A 17,848-nucleotide genomic window follows, 5' to 3' on the forward strand; every position below is an offset into this window, starting at 1 on the left:
GCCCCACAAGGGACGAAGCTTTGCCTGCTCCAGGAACCAGCCCCAGGTGAGGGCGGGGCCAGAAGGCATTCATCGCTATGGGAGAGGGTTCCTGTGTGGGAGAAAGAACATTGCTCTGGAAACAGGAGACTCAGGGTGGGGACTCCCAGCTCTGCGCTGACAGCTCTGTGGCTTGGCTGAGCTCTTTCCCGTCTCTGGGTCGCACTGTTCCCCTCTATTTAATGATCACTAAGGCACATCTTCACCCTTGGTGTCTGATCATTTCCTTGATACTATGATTCTTGTCCCTGGGTCTCCTCATGCATGCTATTCATGCTGTGTGTCCCATTTAGTAGAGGGGAAGACTGAGGTAGAGGCTATCCCAACCGAAGGTACTGAAGGATGTGGGAATGACTTGACTTTCAGCTGAAAACTGGTAAATCTGCCGCCAGAAATAGGAGCTTCTAGGGCACTCAAGTGTTTCTTAGATTTCTGGATAATGGCATTTGGGAAGGGCGTTAAAAGGCATGAATTTGGGCCACTTCAGGAAGAAAGGGTAAAAGATTCTTTCAGTGAGAAAGGGGCCAAACAGAAATGGTACAAAGCTGCTTTGCATAGAGACTTATCTGTATCTAAAGGCGGTAATTATCCTGACTACAGATACGCCTAGTATTAGGTACTAAATATTTAAAATGATTTCTACTGTTTATGTTTAAGGAGCTGACTTGAGAGGCTCCCACATGATCTTCCTAGCTACATTCGGGAGGGGAAGGGCACTGAGCAATGGTGGGGAGGTGGGGGTGCTGCACTTAGGTGTTCAGTCTGGGGTGGTTTATGGAGCGTAATGAATTCTAGAGATAGAGGGCCATAGCTCAGGTGTGTGTTGCATTCTCAAGTCCGTGGGGACGGTGAGTCCAGTAAAGTCAGAATTATTTCTGAAAGTCCTTATATTGTGGGGACCCTGAAAACTCAAAAGCGAAGAACACTTCTTCTTCTCCTTCTCCTTTCTTCTTCTTCCTCCTCTCCTCCTTCTTTCTTCTCCTTCTCCTTCCCCCCTCTTCCTTCTTCCTCCTTCTTCTTCTCCTTTCTCTTTTTTCCTTCTCCTCCTCCCCCCTTCTTCTTCCCTCTCTTCCTCCTTCTTCTCTTTCCTCCCCTCCTCCTTCTTCCCCTTCTTCTTCTCTTCTTCCTCCTCCTCCTCCTTCTTCTTCCTCCTCCTCCTCCTCCTTCCTCCTCCTCCTCCTCCTCCTCCTCCTCCTCCTCCTCCTCCTCCTCCTTCTTCTTCTTCTTCTTCTTCTTCTTCTTCTTCTTCTTCTTCTTCTTCTTCTTCTCCTTCCTCTTCTTCTTCCTCTTCTTCTTCTTCCCCTCCTCTTCCTCCTTCATCTCTTCGTCCTTTTTCTCCTCCTTCTCCTTCTTTTCCTCTTCCTTCTCCTTCTTACTGATCATCTTTTTCCTGGAACTAGGAAGAGGGTCTAGTTTGAATGGAGACGGTGAGTGTGATGGAGTAAATAGAGTGCATATCCTGCTGACATCGTGTATATTGAACACATGTATTTCACTGCTCACTCTGGTGTCTCAATAAAGCCAGGCAAGAAAGTCTCAGACCAAAGTGTTTACAGATAATACAGCTCTTTGAGGGTGTTTTTGAATAAATGAGCAAATAAAAGTCCTTTAAAAATTCTTATAGTCGTGCATGCTTTGTGGATGTGGTTGAATGGTCAAGAACTATACTGAAAATAATTAAAGCTTCCTGGAGACAAGATGTGACCCCCAACAGGAATGCTTTAGCATCTCACACATATAATATTAGGTCTCAGGAAGAAATCACAGCCATGTTTATCTGAGAGTGTTGGAAATGAGATCGGATTCCCTTTGCGCAAGCCTCTACATGGCAATTTGTAGTGAATCTAAACATTATCGACCATTCTTTTGAAACCTTCCTTCTCTTATTAAAAAATGTTTTGACTCCAGGACTGTTTGACCCAGCAGTCCCCACTTACCTTAAGGATGGGCTGGACAGCTCAGAGTGAGGTCCGAATCCCAGCAAAGCTCAGAATGGACTGCACATCAGCCAAGGATGGTGCTTAGGTCATGTTCCAGTCTGCAAACCCACACTGCCTGGGAGTCTGTTGTTTAACCAAGGGCCAAAGTACCACTCTGGTAGAGGCCTGAATCAGTGGAGAGAAAGTGGCCTTGGATTTTGCTGACATGTTTTTAGACCAGAGACTGCATCTAGGACAGTGCCAAGTGCTAAGGAAACACAAGGCATCACCCACTATCATGCTGAATTATTGTGAATGTGAGCAGCATTTGCAAAATGCAGGCATCTTTCACTCTACCTAGTTGGAGGGTAGAAGTGATCTCTGTGGTAATTAGGTCCAAAGGCTATTCTTCTTGTTGAAATGAGAAGCTGGCGTGGCCAATGATTCCCTGTCTCTCCTGCGCCATGATAGACCCAGGCACACTGGATTTACCAGTCAGTGGAGGTGGGGTATAGAATAAGGTGGCAGGGTTCCCCCCTCCCCCGGCAGGAAGGTGGGGTGGTAGAGTCTGCATTGTGGATGCCTTTGAAAAGAGTTTAATTTCTGTGATGAGAAGCTGGAGAGGGAATGGCCTCATTTTTTTCGGGATGCAAGTTCCAGTATCTTGTTGGGATGGAGCAAGAATAGAAGCGAGAAGCATTATTTAGGTGAAGGGAACAGTAAAGAGGGACAAGAACGGCGCTGCTGATCATTGTGCACTGTTAGGCAGAGGAAGCCTGGCAGAGGGCCAAGGAAACCCTTATAAATTAGCAACAGCCTTTGGAAGTCATGAATTTTATTCTTCTGTAACATGGAAATTCAGGTTCCGTCATACTAAATGATGCAAGACTCTTCTGTCCTTAAGATTTCTGGGGAAAAAGTTCTTGAACCACATGTCTATAGGCTATGTCCAGATTCAAAAGCTTTTAAAACTTAATACTGCAGATGACTAAACAGATTCCGTTGGCTAGAGAGTGGACTGACCAGGAGGGGGACCCAGCTCAGAATGGAGTATCTTCAACCTTTTAGCCCAAGTAAAGGTGGAGGGGGCTGGACAAGACCCCCAGGATGTCATGGCTGAAACATCTTCCAGCAAGTGTTACAGGTTTGAATTGTAGTGTTTACTGTTAAAAAAATCACCAACATTTTGTATGTTCAGTCACAGTACACTTGTGTTTTAATATAAAAACAATGCTTTAAATTACCATTAGGAAAAACACAGAGGAAAATGCATGTTTCTCAGTTATTTCAAATAAAGGCAAAAGCACTTTTGAATCCAGTATTTGGAGCTCTGAATTAGAAGGGCAAGGGGTAGCCTATCACTGCCAGGGGACAGATCATTTTTGCTTTCTGAAAACTGATAAAAATGGTGCAGTTTTTCACAAATTTTCGAGTTCAGAGTGGTAGCTAAGTTGAGATGTGCTGAAAACTCTCTCTTTCTCACTGAGAATACCTGGAGATGGCACATTCACGGTGGACCAGTGCCTGGATGGGAATCCTCAGGCTTGCCTGTCGTGGTCCGGCCTCCTCTGTGCACAGGACACTGCCTTGTGTTCAGTCCAGGACCCACCAGGGTGACCAGCCCACAGCTGTGTAAATGCAAGTTCATGGGCACCCGTACAAAGAGCCCAGCATTACTCCACATGGCCTCCTTGTCCAGCCTTTTTCAGTGGCACATTGCATCCCTTAAAGAAAATCATGGTGATAAATTTCATCCTGAAACCAATCTCAGTCCTCGACCGCCCTTGCAGTCTGCTTCATCATGCTGTTTTAGGAGGTGTTTCCAAGAATTAAGATGCTTCAGCAAGTTCTAAAATGCTGTTGTTGATTGTCTGTTTGTCTTCTGATGATGCGCTTGGTTAGAGGGCTTCCAACATTCCAGCCGAGAAAGAGCATTGGAGTAGCCATATCTCTACTACCATTTCCTGGACAGAACTGAAGAATGACATGATGGGGATCCATTTGCCACTTGGGTCTGGGATAGGATTCTGCCCTACCTTTTTGCCCAGTTCCTCATTGTCCCATTCTCCTTGGTTTGGTTTCTACTTAATATGTCTCTTCCTAGCCCTGCTGCTTCCCCTAGGTTTTAATCTCCTCACCCCTACTTCCCCAAACATGGTAGTCTGAGCAGATAGGGATCAGAGCCATATTACACGGAAGCATTCTGTTAGCTGCTGCACTAGGTGTTCCATGTCCATTCCATGTTGGGGTCTTACACTTGGGTAGATTTCACCTTTGGAATGTGACCCTACCAACTCTGAGAAAGACAGCATCCGTCCATTATTATTCCAGTATTATTGACTCCAAATTCAAGCTGTACAGCAGCTGCTGATGGGGGTGGGGGATGAGAGAAAGGAAAAAATCAGACAGATGCTTCACCAGTGTCAGCCCCCTCAGTAAATGGAAATAACTGGCAATGGGTCTGGAAATAGAGGCCAGTTGTATCTTCAAAACCCAGGGCTTCAGTGTGCAGCAGGGATGGCGGCTTCCCCTTCTTCTTCTTCCTCTCCTCCTCCACCCCTCCCCACCTCGTCCTCCTTCTCCTCCTCCTTCTCTCTCTCTCTCTCTCTCTCTCTCTCTCTCTCAAATCTGTTGCACTGAGTGGCAAAGAGCCCACAAATAACTGAGCTGTACATTGGAAATGGATCTGATGAGCCTTTTAATAGAAGAAAATCATCATTATTTCCCAGGAGTTCACATTCCCATAATATTTTTATTAGCAGCCTCTCTTCTAAATAAAGTTCAGTGGATTGATTTTGGTTGGGTTTTCTCATTTTAAATATTCCCTTAAATTATGACCATGGATATGGTCCCGTCATCACCATTGTTATTATTGTTATCAGCATCAGCATCTCCATCACTATATTTATGTCGCTCTTAGAAAGCTCTCAAACACTTCAGGTATATTGCTTCATTTGTCCTCATAGCATATTTGTAAGGAAGGGAGGGGACCCATTAGAACTAAACACTGAGTACAGACCTCTCCTCTCTGTGCTTCTGTGAGGAACCCCCCCCCCCTTTGGGGTATGGCCAGGAGAAGCCCCATTAGGGGTATAGTCCTTTACCTCAACCTCAAACAGAGGGAGTTTGCTCCAGGATAATTTACAGCCATCCAGAGGCTGGATACCATAGAGGACTTGGCTCACTGTGGGACGGAGGGTACTCACCTCAAAGGCCTGTGGAATGGGGGCAAAACCATTGGGAATCACAATGACAATCTGGCCCTGACTTGCCCTCTTGCCTTGCCTTAGCCCTCATTTGGTATGTGGGGCAGTGTCTATCATAGGGTCCCCAAAGTGCCAAGTCCCAAGAGCATAGCACCATGGAACAGTGGAAAGACATTGGCCTGAGAACCAGATATGAGTTTTTTTTTTTTTTAAAGATTTTATTTATTTATTTGACAGAGATAGAGACAGCCAGCGAGAGAGGGAACACAAGCAGGGGGAGTGGGAGAGGAAGAAGCAGGCTCATAGCGGAGGAGCCTGATGTGGGGCTTGATCCCATAACGCCGGGATCACGCCCTGAGCCGAAGGCAGGCGCTTAACCGCTGTGCCACCCAGGCGCCCCCAGATATGAGTTTGAATCCTGACCATTGAGTAGCTCTCTTTCTTGCGCCAATCCCTTAACATTTCTGAGGCTTCATTTCCTCATTTATAAAAGAAGGGGTATCAATGCCTCTTTCTGGATATGTGTAAGGATTTAATATGGTAACCTGTATAGAAGTGCTCAGCATGATGGATGGGACATAAGCATGCAGTAAATGTTGGTTCCATTTTTCCTTTAATCTTCTCTCCTGGCAAAACCTAAACTGTCTGTCCAGTACGATTTTGAGAGCTAAAAGGAAACATAGAGAACAACATTTGGGTAGGTTTATCATTTTAATCAGTGTCTTGTCAAAAAATCACTTTTCTGACCCATGCGGAGTAAAAGCTAGTAATCAGTAATTAGTGTATTTTAAAGCTTGTGTTAGAAATAATGGTGGACTAGAGAGCAGACAGCCTGGGCCTCATCCCCCCTCTCCACCACGAACCAGATGGAGGCCCTTGAGCAAATCACTTGGCATGTCTGGGTCTCAGTTTCCTAATCTGTAAAACGAAGAGCTTGGAATATACGATCATAGAGTTACTCATGAGCTTCACAATTTTATAATTTTATGAGAACTGGTTTTTAGGGAACAACCCAAATGATGTGCGTGACCTTTGTCCTTTCCATTTCCTGGGTGACTTGTGCCATAGGAAAGAAACCCCACTGGTTGGTCCCGGGATCATTCAAGGAACCCCAGCTGAATGGGGGGCAGTGCCATGTTGTGGACTCATTACCCAGGAGGGAATGAACCCCGTTTGGAAGGCCAGGCAGCAAACCCAGACTCTACGGCGGCTGCTGACGTCCCAGACTCAGCACCTACTTGTTGGTGGACCCCAGGCTCCCCCCTCCCTCCTGCCTCCCTCCCCTGCTCTGAGACAGCTGGGTCTAGCCCGAAGGCAGTGAAGGTATCTGTGCACGGAAGCCCAGCTGCTCTGATCTCTCAGGCTTGGGAAGGCCGGCGAGGGGCTGGCTGCTGGGTCCCTGGCTGCTCTGCTGACTGCATCTCGGGCAGGCACCGTCTTTGGAAGGTGTGGTGTTAGCTACTATGCTAATCTCTGCAGGTTATGCTTCTCAGCAGAGCCCGCATTCTCCAAAGGGTGGTAAGAGTCTTCCCAGAAACCAAACCTCCTTGAACATGCCTCAGTTAGGGGCCCCCTGAGTCAAGTGCTCCTTCTGCATCATTTGAAGAAGCAGGGGGAGAGTCTTGGAGGATGAATGGTTAGGGTATTTTCTCACGTAGGCTTCCCTGCTCGCAAATGCATCAGGAAGAGCATAAAACCCAGAGAAGACTTTCCTTTGCAGGATTCACCCCATACCTTACTTTCCTTTACAGAACAAAGCCTAGCCGCATTGACAGTTTCATTCAGTTGAGTACTTACGAGGGCAGCTCAGTATGCTAGCTTGTGAGGCTCTAATGGGGGATAGGATTCTGTCTCTACTCTCCAAGGGCTCACAACTAGGGGGAGAGGTAGGCAAACACACAATTAACGAGGATAACAAGGCAGACAGTCAGGAGTGCTTTTATAAAGTCACTAAATATGGTGGAAGAGTAAGTCCAACTGGGAATGTCAAGGCTTTTGTCAAGGCTTCTGTTAGGAGGTAGTTCTTGATTTGGACCTTAAATAATTGGAAGGGTTGCAATAAAAACACAGCAGAGGGTGGGGAAGGGCATTTAGGATGCAAGGAATAGTTCCAGGGAAGGCAGCAGGATGGGAAAGGGAATGCCAAGAGCTGCCAAGAGCGAATCCTTTCTTCAACGTGCAGTCTGTCCTTGATGGTGCCCAGACAGGAAGAAACCACACAAACTAGCTTCTTGCATTCCGGAGTGGGAGAAGGGAAGCGCTGCGTGCTGTGTACCCTTCCACGGGGCCCAGAGCCTCAGCATTTTCTGATCTTATTGCAGATTGTTTTCTACTTTATCTGGACCCGGAACACCCAGATTCTCGAACGAACCCTCAGTTTAGTTAGGAAAATAACAAAAATGGAAAATAGGGTCTCAACTGAAGTATGAATGAAAACCTTACATGTAAATATCACTTTTCAATCAATTCTGAATTCTCTTTCTCCCTTGGACGTAATATACGTTGCAAAGGAGCTGGAAGGAAGTGACATCTTTCTGACTGTCCCTAGACTGACTCAGGCCAGGCCTCACTCGCTGAACCAGCTCAGCACGCCTTCTCCCTGAGCTGGGCTTCTCCTCAGAGTGCCTGGTGTTCCAGACGGCCCCTGCCAATCAGCTGGTGGTACTATACCAGATGAATCCTATTTGCCATTTTCTGTTTTAAAGTAGGAATACTTCACTGCTATCTTAAATACTAAGTGCATTTTTATGAAACCCAAAGACCCGTCTGAAAGCAGGGAGACATTTTTATAACATCTAGTGCAGTGAGAGTCTCAAAATATAAAAGGAAGTGGCTGATGAGTCCATGAGACGAGGATAAAGGTATTCTCGGTCCTTTCTCTCAATCTCCCTGTGACTTAATGGTGTAAAAATGAAGTTGATAGAGACAGAACATATGTGAGAAAGTATAATAAAGTACACACAGAAAAATAACCATGGCCTCGGATCAGTGGTTCTCAGCCTGGATACACATCGGAATCTCTTGCTGATTTAGAATGCAGATTCCTGGGCCTCATTTTAGAGTAAATCAAAATTTCCGGTCTTGGAGCTTAGAAATCAGCATGTCTACAAAACCCTCAGTCATTCTTCTGCAGTATACCCGAGACCAGCTCACAAACCTATGTTTGGAAGCTGAGACTCAAAATGATAGGAAAGTTTTTGCCCTTGCCTGTGTCATTGGATGGTTGGCAAAAGAAAAAAAAAATACCGTATTCATTTGCCATGACTGAGATACCTTATATTCCATGTTTATTCCAGGTACGGAAAGACTGCAGTCATTTGGAAAATGGAAATATAGTCTCAGTTTCCAAAGGGGTTCGTCATTTGGGTGAGCTTTATGGAGATCAGTCTTCAGGATGTATCTGAATTATCATGCATCTCTGTATCGTTTGGGCTTGGGTTTGAGAGGAATTGAGAGAGAAGAAAGCCAGTTCAGCTTGACCAAGAAGACAGACCATCTTGAAATTTTTGGTTCTATGGGCAAAGTTCAAGTCTACCTGATTTTCTGAATGTTACAGTCAAATGAACAAATGTTAGATATTGTGCGTTTATTTCTACTGGGCACTTCGCCAGGACCACCTATCCATCGTCTGATGCAGTCCTTCAAATAATCCTATGAAGAAGTTATTATTGTCCCCAGAAGAGGAACCTGAGGCTCAGAAGAGTTAAGTAACTTGCCTTGGGTGACATACGCTGTGGATGTGTCTTGAACCTATGGCTGTCAGACTCCACAACTTTTATTCTTATTTACTACACTCTACCTGCTGTTTCCGAGAAATAACTCTGTTCTCTGAGATTGCTGGGGTCCAAACCATCATTAATGATGCAAACCTCAAGAGAGAAACAAGAAGGGCTCCTGCTAAACACACCAGTAGTGGTCTGTAAGACTCTGGTGTTCCCATTGGCTTGATCAAAATGCATCGTTTATTACTGGGTCTTTTATTTGTCTACTTTCGCATGAATAAAGTTTGTTAACTGTATGAGGATTGTTCTTATGCCCCAGATTCATATTTTTGCGAAGATAAAAGGCTACAGACTTTATCACTGTTATATATACATACACACACACACACACACACACACACACACACACACACACATAAAGAACCACCAACGTGATCCTTACATATGTGGCTTTTCATGGAACAACCTGGATGTTCGTCCCACATGTCCTGGAAAGTGCGTGTGGAGGGGACGGGGCCGGTGCCCAGGAGACCGGTGATCACCCAGCGTATGCAAGCGCACTGCACAGTGGTCAAGAGGCTTGGATTCCAGGTAGGTCTTTTCTCTCGGCCAAGTCATTTTACTTCTCGGGTCCTTGGTTTCCATGCAAATCTGTTGAATTAAAGGTTATAAAATTCTTTTCTGGATCGAAAATGTCATGATTCTGGAAAAAAACGTCAGTCGTGAAGCCGGCAAAGAGATCGATGGGGCTTGTGAGTGGCATCACTGTCCCTGTCCTCACCCGCTTACGATGGGCAGAGGGTGGACAGCTCTGCAGCCCAGTCTCCTGAGGTCTCTCCTGTCCCCCTGACCTCTCTGGCCTGCCTCCTTCTTGGGCCGACGTTCTCAGACTCCTCTTTCCTCAGGAGACAGGCATGGCGGGCTCCAGGGCCGTATTCTTTGATACTTCCTGTTGGAGTGAATTTAAATCCCAGATCTTCAAGCAAAACTTGGAGTAGCCCCTTCACGCATAGCTCATTTTTCTTGGAAATGCTCACCACCCATTTACACCCCACCCCGGCCGTGGGCTAGGGCTGCCTGGGCTACACGTGTGACAGCAGACCTCCATGATTCATGGGGATTTGAAGCTCAAGGGACCTTCTCGAGCATCTACTCCAACTCCTTTATTTCCCAGATGAGAATAAAAGGCTCCCAGAAGGAAAGTGACCCAACTCAAAGCCAGTCAGTGAGGGAATTGACACCATGTTTTCAAATTTTTTTTTTTAAGATTTTATTTATTTATTGACGGAGAGAGACACAGTCAGCGAGAGAGGGAACACAAGCAGGGGGAGTGGGAGAGGAAGAAGCAGGCTCCCAGCGGAGCAGGGAGCCCGATGCGGGGCTCGATCCTAGGAACCCGGGATCACGCCCTGGACCGAAGGCAGATGCTTAATGACTGAGTCCCCCAAGCGCCCCCCATGTTTTCAAATTTATACCATGAGTCTAGTAATAAAACTGCCCCCCCCCCGGACCTGCAGGGAAGGTACGTAAACAAGAAAATGCCTACAAAGCACTGGAGCACCATTCTTAGCATGGACACCCATTGGACGCCAGCTGTTCCCTCCCTTCCTAGAACTCAGATCTCCTGCTCCTCACCAGACTCACGTTCTCATAGAAGTCCCGTAAGTGAGGATGGGCGGACTTTATTATTCCTTTACTCCCCAGCTCACCAAGGCATGCAGAGGTAAACTGAGCTGCCCACGCTTAATTATTGCCTTAGCGGTGAAATCTGACTTGGCTCAGGGGACGTACTCAAAGAATGTTTGGGGTTGCCGCCCACTAGAACTCATTGCTCCTGACTCTTAATCCAGTGCTCTTTCCATTATACTGGGCTGATGGATGCGTGGGTGGGGACAAGCTACTCTGAAATGCTATGAATGCCAGCATGGTGACAGATGCGTAAGAACACATGGGGCCCCAATCCCAGTATATCTTCAGTCTGCCAGTGTAATTTTATTATCAAGCATTTATCAAGGCTACTATGTGCCAGGAGCTCTGCTTACCGCCGAGATGAATATAAAAATGAATAGGCTACAGACCCTGCCCTCAAGGAGCACTTCATTTGATAAGAGAGACAGACTGAGACATAAATAATTCCAATGTGAGGCAGATGGTAATCCATGACTCCTCTAGACAGACCACAAGGAAGTATAGGGGATCGGGGCCTCACTTGTTGACATGGTGGGAAGGGGGTGGGTGAGGATAGGGCCACCCCCAAATGTCTCTGTCCAGGTGAGTGCACAAGACACCAGGGTAGAGGGAGTCCCCCCCCCAGGGCCCTGCTGTGTGCCGGAAGGAAAAGTGCGTTTAGGGTCCACCAAGGACGCCAACCTCTGAGATCCTTGGCCTTCACGTGGCTTTAGTGGAGTGACCAGAGCTGAGCCATTGTCCTGTCCAAGCCTGTTTCTTCAGCACTCTTGCAAAATGGGAGACCATCCCCTTTCTTGCTCTGTACTCTGTGGGGACTGGAGTGTTCCTTGGTCTAGACGTCTGTTTTTGGAAAGGACTGCCCTCACCCCAGCAGAGGGCTAAGCATGTGCACGCCACACAGAGAACAAGAAAACGCCATCCTTTTTCTCTCTCTGTTTTGCAGAGAGGAGGAGGGTGGGGGTTGGTGGGGACGGCGGGGGAGAGGGACCACGGATGGCGAGGGGACTTGTAGGTCAGTGCTTGACAAGGGGAGCGGGGTCACTCAGGGAAAATATGGCCCTGCTCTCCACTGGCAGATTCCCAGAGAAGCTCTAACTGTTCCCCACCTGTCCCGTGCTCCCCCGCCCCGCAGCGCTGCTGTCCCCGCATGCACGGAGCAGGGAGGCAATGATGAATTTCCCCCGAACGGCATTACAGACAGTCATAAATAATGCTTTGCTCTTTGGTGACGGCACTTTCCATTAGAGCTGCCTGTGCTGGGCTGTTGCTACCCCCAGTCTTCTGCCGGGGACTTGCAGTAAAATTTATCAGCGAGCTTTCTGCACCTAATAAATCATCCCCTCCGGGAGCCATCTGGCAGATAAGGCCGCGAGAACCCACATGCTCTGTCGAGGCAGAGTGCAGTGAGAGCTGGCCTGACTGGGGCCCGGGGCCCTGTTGAGGGGGACTTTCTCCCCAGCAGCCCGGGGCCTGTCACACTCCTTCTGGCTTTTCTCATCAGACTCAGGATGGGGGCCCTGGCTTTGGCGGCTGCTCCAACTCACAGAATTGTTCATCCCACTTTGGGGACAGGCCTGAAAATCTCATCCTTCTCCCGTCTCCCCACCCCGCCCCCGCAGGTGTATAGAAGGTCCTGGGGTCTGACAGCAGGCAAGAGCAGGGGTGTCCCAGGGCAAAGCACATGCTGTCATGGACATGACTATGGTTTAATTGAATCCTTCTTGGCGTCTTCCAGCCCCTTGGGTATTGGCCAACATGGAAATTATCACCTAGTGATAAGAAGCTTCCTGCTTGGATGAAAGACATCTAGGAGAGCCTCCTTACAGTTCAGGGTAAAGCTTCAGATAGATAGACATTCCCACTTTCTCGGAGCAGCAATCACCATGATGTTAGAATCTTCTTTCGAATGTGGATTACTTTCTGTTAATACACATTAGGGGACGTACTCGAGTGCACTGGACACAGAGAAATGCACAGATTCATAACAATTGTGACTCTTTCCCAGCCTGGTCGGAGAGACTGTTCTAAAACCAGTCTCAGGCACAACTGTGGCAGTGTCCACACGGGGAGACACAGCACCTGCGTGATGTGATCATGGTGGTGAGGGACGCAAGGGGGTTCAATTCTCTGGTTTTGCAGTCCCAGGGACCAGTGTGCTGCCGGGTGCCATGTAAACACTTGGGCCGTGCGTGTTAAACATACCGAATGGAATGTGGTGAGTGTGAGCAGAGTGTGAGCAGAGTGTGAACCCTGTTTCGAAGGGTTCATTAGACCGTCTCAGAACAAAATCCTGTCCTGTGCGTGATGGAGCCTGTGTTCGTGTCTCAGCCTGATGAAGGGGTTCACTGAGCCTCAGTGTTCTCTTCTATAAAATAATAGGAAAAGATGAGGTAATTTGGGGGCCACAATTTTCATATTGCTGCTTGAAGAATGTTTTCTAATGTTGCCTTTTCTGATGCCCGCTGTTTTTGAAAGACAGGAAGCTGAATGGGTAAAACCAGTGGGAACCCCTGCTCTTTCCTGCCCTCTTTTCCCACTTCCCAGCCGAGATAAGCTTGTTTAAGGTCTGAATGTGGGGACCCCCAGGGGGCTAGAGCTGGAGCTCCCTGAAATCTTCCCAGGGACTCATTCTGCAGGAGGACACCTGTCATGGCTTCTCTGATTGCTGTGGACAGATCCCGGGAAAACATTAAATGAAGTGTCCCGAAGATGCTTAGCTTAGCTATGCATTTAATTTGATGGTAATTGAAATTTGCCAACAAAGATTTGCATGTAATCTGTGATTTCATTTTTCAATTAAAATTGCTTTCTTCCTGTGGATGGGAAGTGCTTGGCTCTTTTCTTCCTCACAGCACTTCGCAAGCACGAATCCCCTACTTCCTTGGAGGCTGGAGTGAGGGGAGGGGTGTGGGACAGGGAGCGGAAAACTGAGGCCAAGAGGGATCTCCTGCAGGATGACAGGGCCACTCAGGAGAGGGGCTGCGGGCTAGGTGCTGGGGGCACGGCTCCTTTATTCCTGGTGGGTTTGGCACGGAAGCTCCAGCCAGGACTTCCCGAACCTCCGTTTCTAGGGGGCCGGCAAAGTTTGGGGAGTAGGAGATTTAGAGAGTTGGGAAAAGCCAACCAGTGCTCCATGGCCGGGGCAAGCAAGCAGCAAGAAGGCGGAACAAGGCAATAGGCTCAGGTACCGGGGAGCAGGAGAGTGGGCTGATCGGAACGAGATCATCTCTACGGGGTGAACGTGGCAAGAAGCAAAACAGCTCCCTGCAGAAGAGAAGTAAGAGGGCGGTGTGTTCTGAGGATGGAGGGAGAAGTGAGACCAACACAGGAAGCAGGGCCTCTGGAGAGCCCCCTGAGAGGGTGTGGAGCCTCCAGAATGTGCAATCCCATGAGCTGGCCCCCAGGTACAGGTTTTTCCTTTAAAAAGGAAAAAAAAGGAAGCCCTACCTGAGTGGGGGCTGGGAGAAGCAGCCCGTGGATCTGTGAGCGTTGTCCCAAAGGTCCGGGGTTCCATCTTTAGGCCCTTCATATGCCCAGTGCCTAGCACGGTGCCTGGCACACAGCGAGAGTTTAGTAAAACCGGTTAAAACGGAAAATCGGTCAAACGAGATGATGTCAGTGGAAGAGCATCTTGTAAATTCCAATAAGCCATTTGGGGTACTCTCAGGACCTTCCTGTTTGTGACAGTGAGATTAGGTATTTGACTCAAGGCTGGGCTGGTTCTGGGCTGAGCCCCGGGGGAGGAAGTGTGGGCACAGAGGTTCTAGAACAGCTGTTCCCGACTGGGTGCTCCTCTGGGAGCCTGGAACTCGGCAGTGATCAGCTTTCCCAGACGCAGATCCCCTGTGTGCCCCAGCCGGGGGCTGGTCTCAGGTATGGGCCCGTCCTCAGTGTGCGTCAGGCCCGCAGTTTCGCCACGGTGGGACGGGCGTGGAGAGTTGGCCCCGGAAAGCGCCGGGGACAGTGTCTGTGAGAGGGAAAGTCTGGTTCCTGCAGACAGGCTGGGGATGGGATTAAGAACCATTTTAAGAATTAGTAGCACGTTTGGCTGCAGCGGAAGGCCCACGGCTTTGGGCTGAGCCGGGGTTCTTCCCTCGGCCCGTGCAAGTCTTTTCTGGTCTGGTTTCTTTCAAGTAGAGATAATCCCTTCTACCTGGCCAGACAGCTGAACTGTTTTCTTTCCTTCTTCTTTTTTTTCTTTCTTCTTTTTTTTATTCAGTAATAAATCTGCCAACCCCGCAGGGCTCAAGCCAAGGGCTTCGCTTGCTGCCTCTCCGCAGAGGTCTCGTAAAAATAGTGTGAAATGAAAGAGAAAAATGCATATTTCACACTTTGTCTGCTCTGGGTTATGGTGATTCTCAACTCATCCTCGTTACAAACCGCCGACCTTCGCACAGAGTTCAAGTGCCTGCTGCTGGCCTGAAGAGCCCTGTCTCTGTCTCCCTCCCCCGCTGGCCCTTACTCTTTCCGCAAACACACACGCATTCTGCCAGGCTGTTTGGAAGCGCTCTCTACGGGAGTCAGTGCTTTCCAGGAGGAAGGGGGCGGAGGAGCCCCCACCCACCCATGCACACTGGTAGTGAGTGTACACACGCAGGCTGCAGACAGAGGACCCCGGCCTCTTCCACACCCAGCCTCGTGTCTATCCTGGCATCTCCTCCTAGAGGGCAATGCATGTAAAATAGACTAATATGGGTCTTTCCTTCTACTGAAGGCTGCCTCGTGTTCACTACAGGTGACTGTGAAACATGACCCGATCTCTAACATCAGCTTGGTCGGTGTTCAGTAGGAACAAACTTTGACCTGCCTCTGTTCTCCTGTGGGGAACTCTCCTACCGAGGCTCATCCGCGGATCCGTCAAAATGGTCACTTTTGACTTCCCGAGCACGCCACGCCTGTTCCCACCTCCTGGCCTTTTACCCCCCACCCCCGCACAATCCTCCTGCATCTGTGCTGCTTCTCTCTCTGTTCTGCCCAGCTGAGTCCTGTCTACCTTCAAAGCCCACCACCTCCTGGAAGCCCTCCTGGCTCACCCAGCCTACAGGGCTCTCTCTTCACTTGGGACACGGTCAGCACTTGCAGCCTGTATCACTGTCTCCCTTGGTCATCGATTGCACCCTGCTTTTTGGATTTTTTTGTTGTTGTCCTGAAAAGCATTGTCATTTTCTTACATAACATTTTTCTTGTTTAACTTGTTCTTATTTAACTTTTCTTATTCTCCTGTGAGACGACAGGTCCCACGAACATTTCCATCTTCTCCAGCACCAAACATACAGCAGGTGCTTCGTAAATGCTTGTCAGAAAAATGAATGAGTGAGAACTCCCGTGTGGGGTGTGAGGGCGGCCCTAGTGTTGTGGCTTTATCTTTCTTGATTGGAGGAGTGAGGCAAGGCAGCTCACACCTCCAAGGGAAGAGACTCTTGGCTTGCGTGCGTGCTGCCCACCCGATATTTCCTCTGTCTGGACAGTGCTGGATATCAGGGAGCCGTGGGGCGTCGGGACGGCTCCCGTGCTCTCTGCGTGGACCCTGAGATCCCCTTGTCTACGATCGCATGGACTGTTGAGATTTTTACGGGAGTGAGAACAACTAGTACTTCTCACTGTGTCCCCCTCCCCCTGTACCTTCCTTGTGCCTTTTTACCTCCCCGTGGGCTCCCCGCATGGAGTCCGTACTTCATGGAAAGCGGGGAATTGCGATTCAGTTTCCTTGCCTCTGTGTGGAGGGCTGCCACGGCCCGCCCCCTCGCTATGTCTTTGCTTCGTGCTTCCCATCTCAAGGCCACTTTACGGGTTTGTTTGATTTGCGGTTGTGGTTTGTAGCTGTCACAGATTTTCTTGTTGTTGTTGTGCTCCTGCCTCTGTTCCCTTACAGCTCGATTTTTAGCTGAGTGTTTGAGTAGTAAATATGGTTTACACCAACTCTGCTGGAAATAATGGCATGTATGTGCTGAAGTTATTTCCAAAACCGAGGATATGTGTATACAAATAGATCCACGGCAGGGCCCCTAGACTGCGGAGAGCAGACTCGACAGAGCCTTCGCGATGGAGTATAAACAGGTGTCTGAGACTAGGGCTAGGCCAGGCGGTTCGGAGCAAAACGACCTCCCACCCCTGCTGTTGGCTCGAAATTGAAGCCGTACCATAAATACCTTGCTTAGCGTCAGGGGACGCGGGAGGTATTTTTGTGATCCTATTTGTCTGCTAAACGTTCGCTTACATCCTTTTGTGCATCTCACATGAAACTCCTCACTTTTCTATTCGCACATCCTCAACGGCTTTAAACCTTAACTACCCTGGATCTTCGCAGGGCAAAAAAAAGTGCCAAGAAGTACCATGGGATTGGCCTCTCAAACCGTCTGCCCTCTCTGCTTCCGAACGGCTGCCCGTCTGAGGGGATCTTCGGCATATGGGGTAAATCTATCGTCTTCGGCTCTGTCTTGGAGCTCTGCTGATCCCAACCGTGGGCAGGAAAGAGAGGCTGGAACTCTCCAGGGGGCAAGCCAGGCTCCTCTTAGCAGCTGTGGCTCTGGCCTCCGAATTTGGGTGGAACGGATTTCCTCGACATCCAAATTCTTGACCCCCCCCCCCCCCCGCCCTCGTCTCTGGGAACAGCACCCAGTCCCTGTATCTGGCGCGTGTCTGTGAGCGGAGGCTGCACACGGACCCGAGGTGAAGGTCATGTTCATCTAGGGGTCCGGAGCGATCTCAGAGGCGTCTTGGCTCTCTGTGAGGAAGGCCTTGTGACAAAGGCAGAGGAAGGGTGTTTCGATTGTTCTCCAACTTGTAAATGCCAAGCAGAAATCTTGTTGCAGTCCCTAAATGCCACATTTCGGCGTGTTTATTGTTTCCCCCCCTAACGGGGAAAGATGGTGAATGGACTAATAATTCAGGAGCCGAGAACATGTTTATTTGATTTTTAGAGCTTTAGCAAATACAGTGTGTACAAAACCCGGTGCCAACAGCATGCATAATTCCTCCAGGAACGGGGCTGATAGAAACACAAAGCTTGCATGCTTCAGAACTGTAACCAATATTTACACATCTGAGTGACTAATTCTCTACTCCGAGCAGGAGAACAATAGGCATAATAGTCAGGTACATTAATGCAGAGCACGCTCGTCTGGTGGCTTGGATATTTGACACATAAACAAAGTTGGGGGGGTGCCGTGGGGGGAGACGTGGAGGCTTTTTATCTACCTGTGTAACCATACACCGAACAGCAGGTTACAGACGCACTTGGAAAATGCTGACCCGATGCCGTTCTTGTACCCCA

General features: G+C 48.7%; 1 long non-coding RNA gene across 1 annotated transcript in view; it reads left to right on the forward strand.

Annotated features, from left to right (window-relative positions):
* Window positions 1-17,848, forward strand: part of LOC130541909 (uncharacterized) — a 59,400-nt gene that overhangs the window by 23,824 nt on the left and 17,728 nt on the right. The window contains exon 2 of the long non-coding RNA XR_008956003.1: window positions 8,461-9,477. This is a non-coding gene — a long non-coding RNA (uncharacterized LOC130541909). The remainder of the gene's footprint in view (window positions 1-8,460; window positions 9,478-17,848) is intronic.

Source organism: Ursus arctos, unplaced genomic scaffold (genome assembly GCF_023065955.2).
Source record: "Ursus arctos isolate Adak ecotype North America unplaced genomic scaffold, UrsArc2.0 scaffold_27, whole genome shotgun sequence".
Classification (NCBI taxonomy): domain Eukaryota; kingdom Metazoa; phylum Chordata; class Mammalia; order Carnivora; family Ursidae; genus Ursus; species Ursus arctos.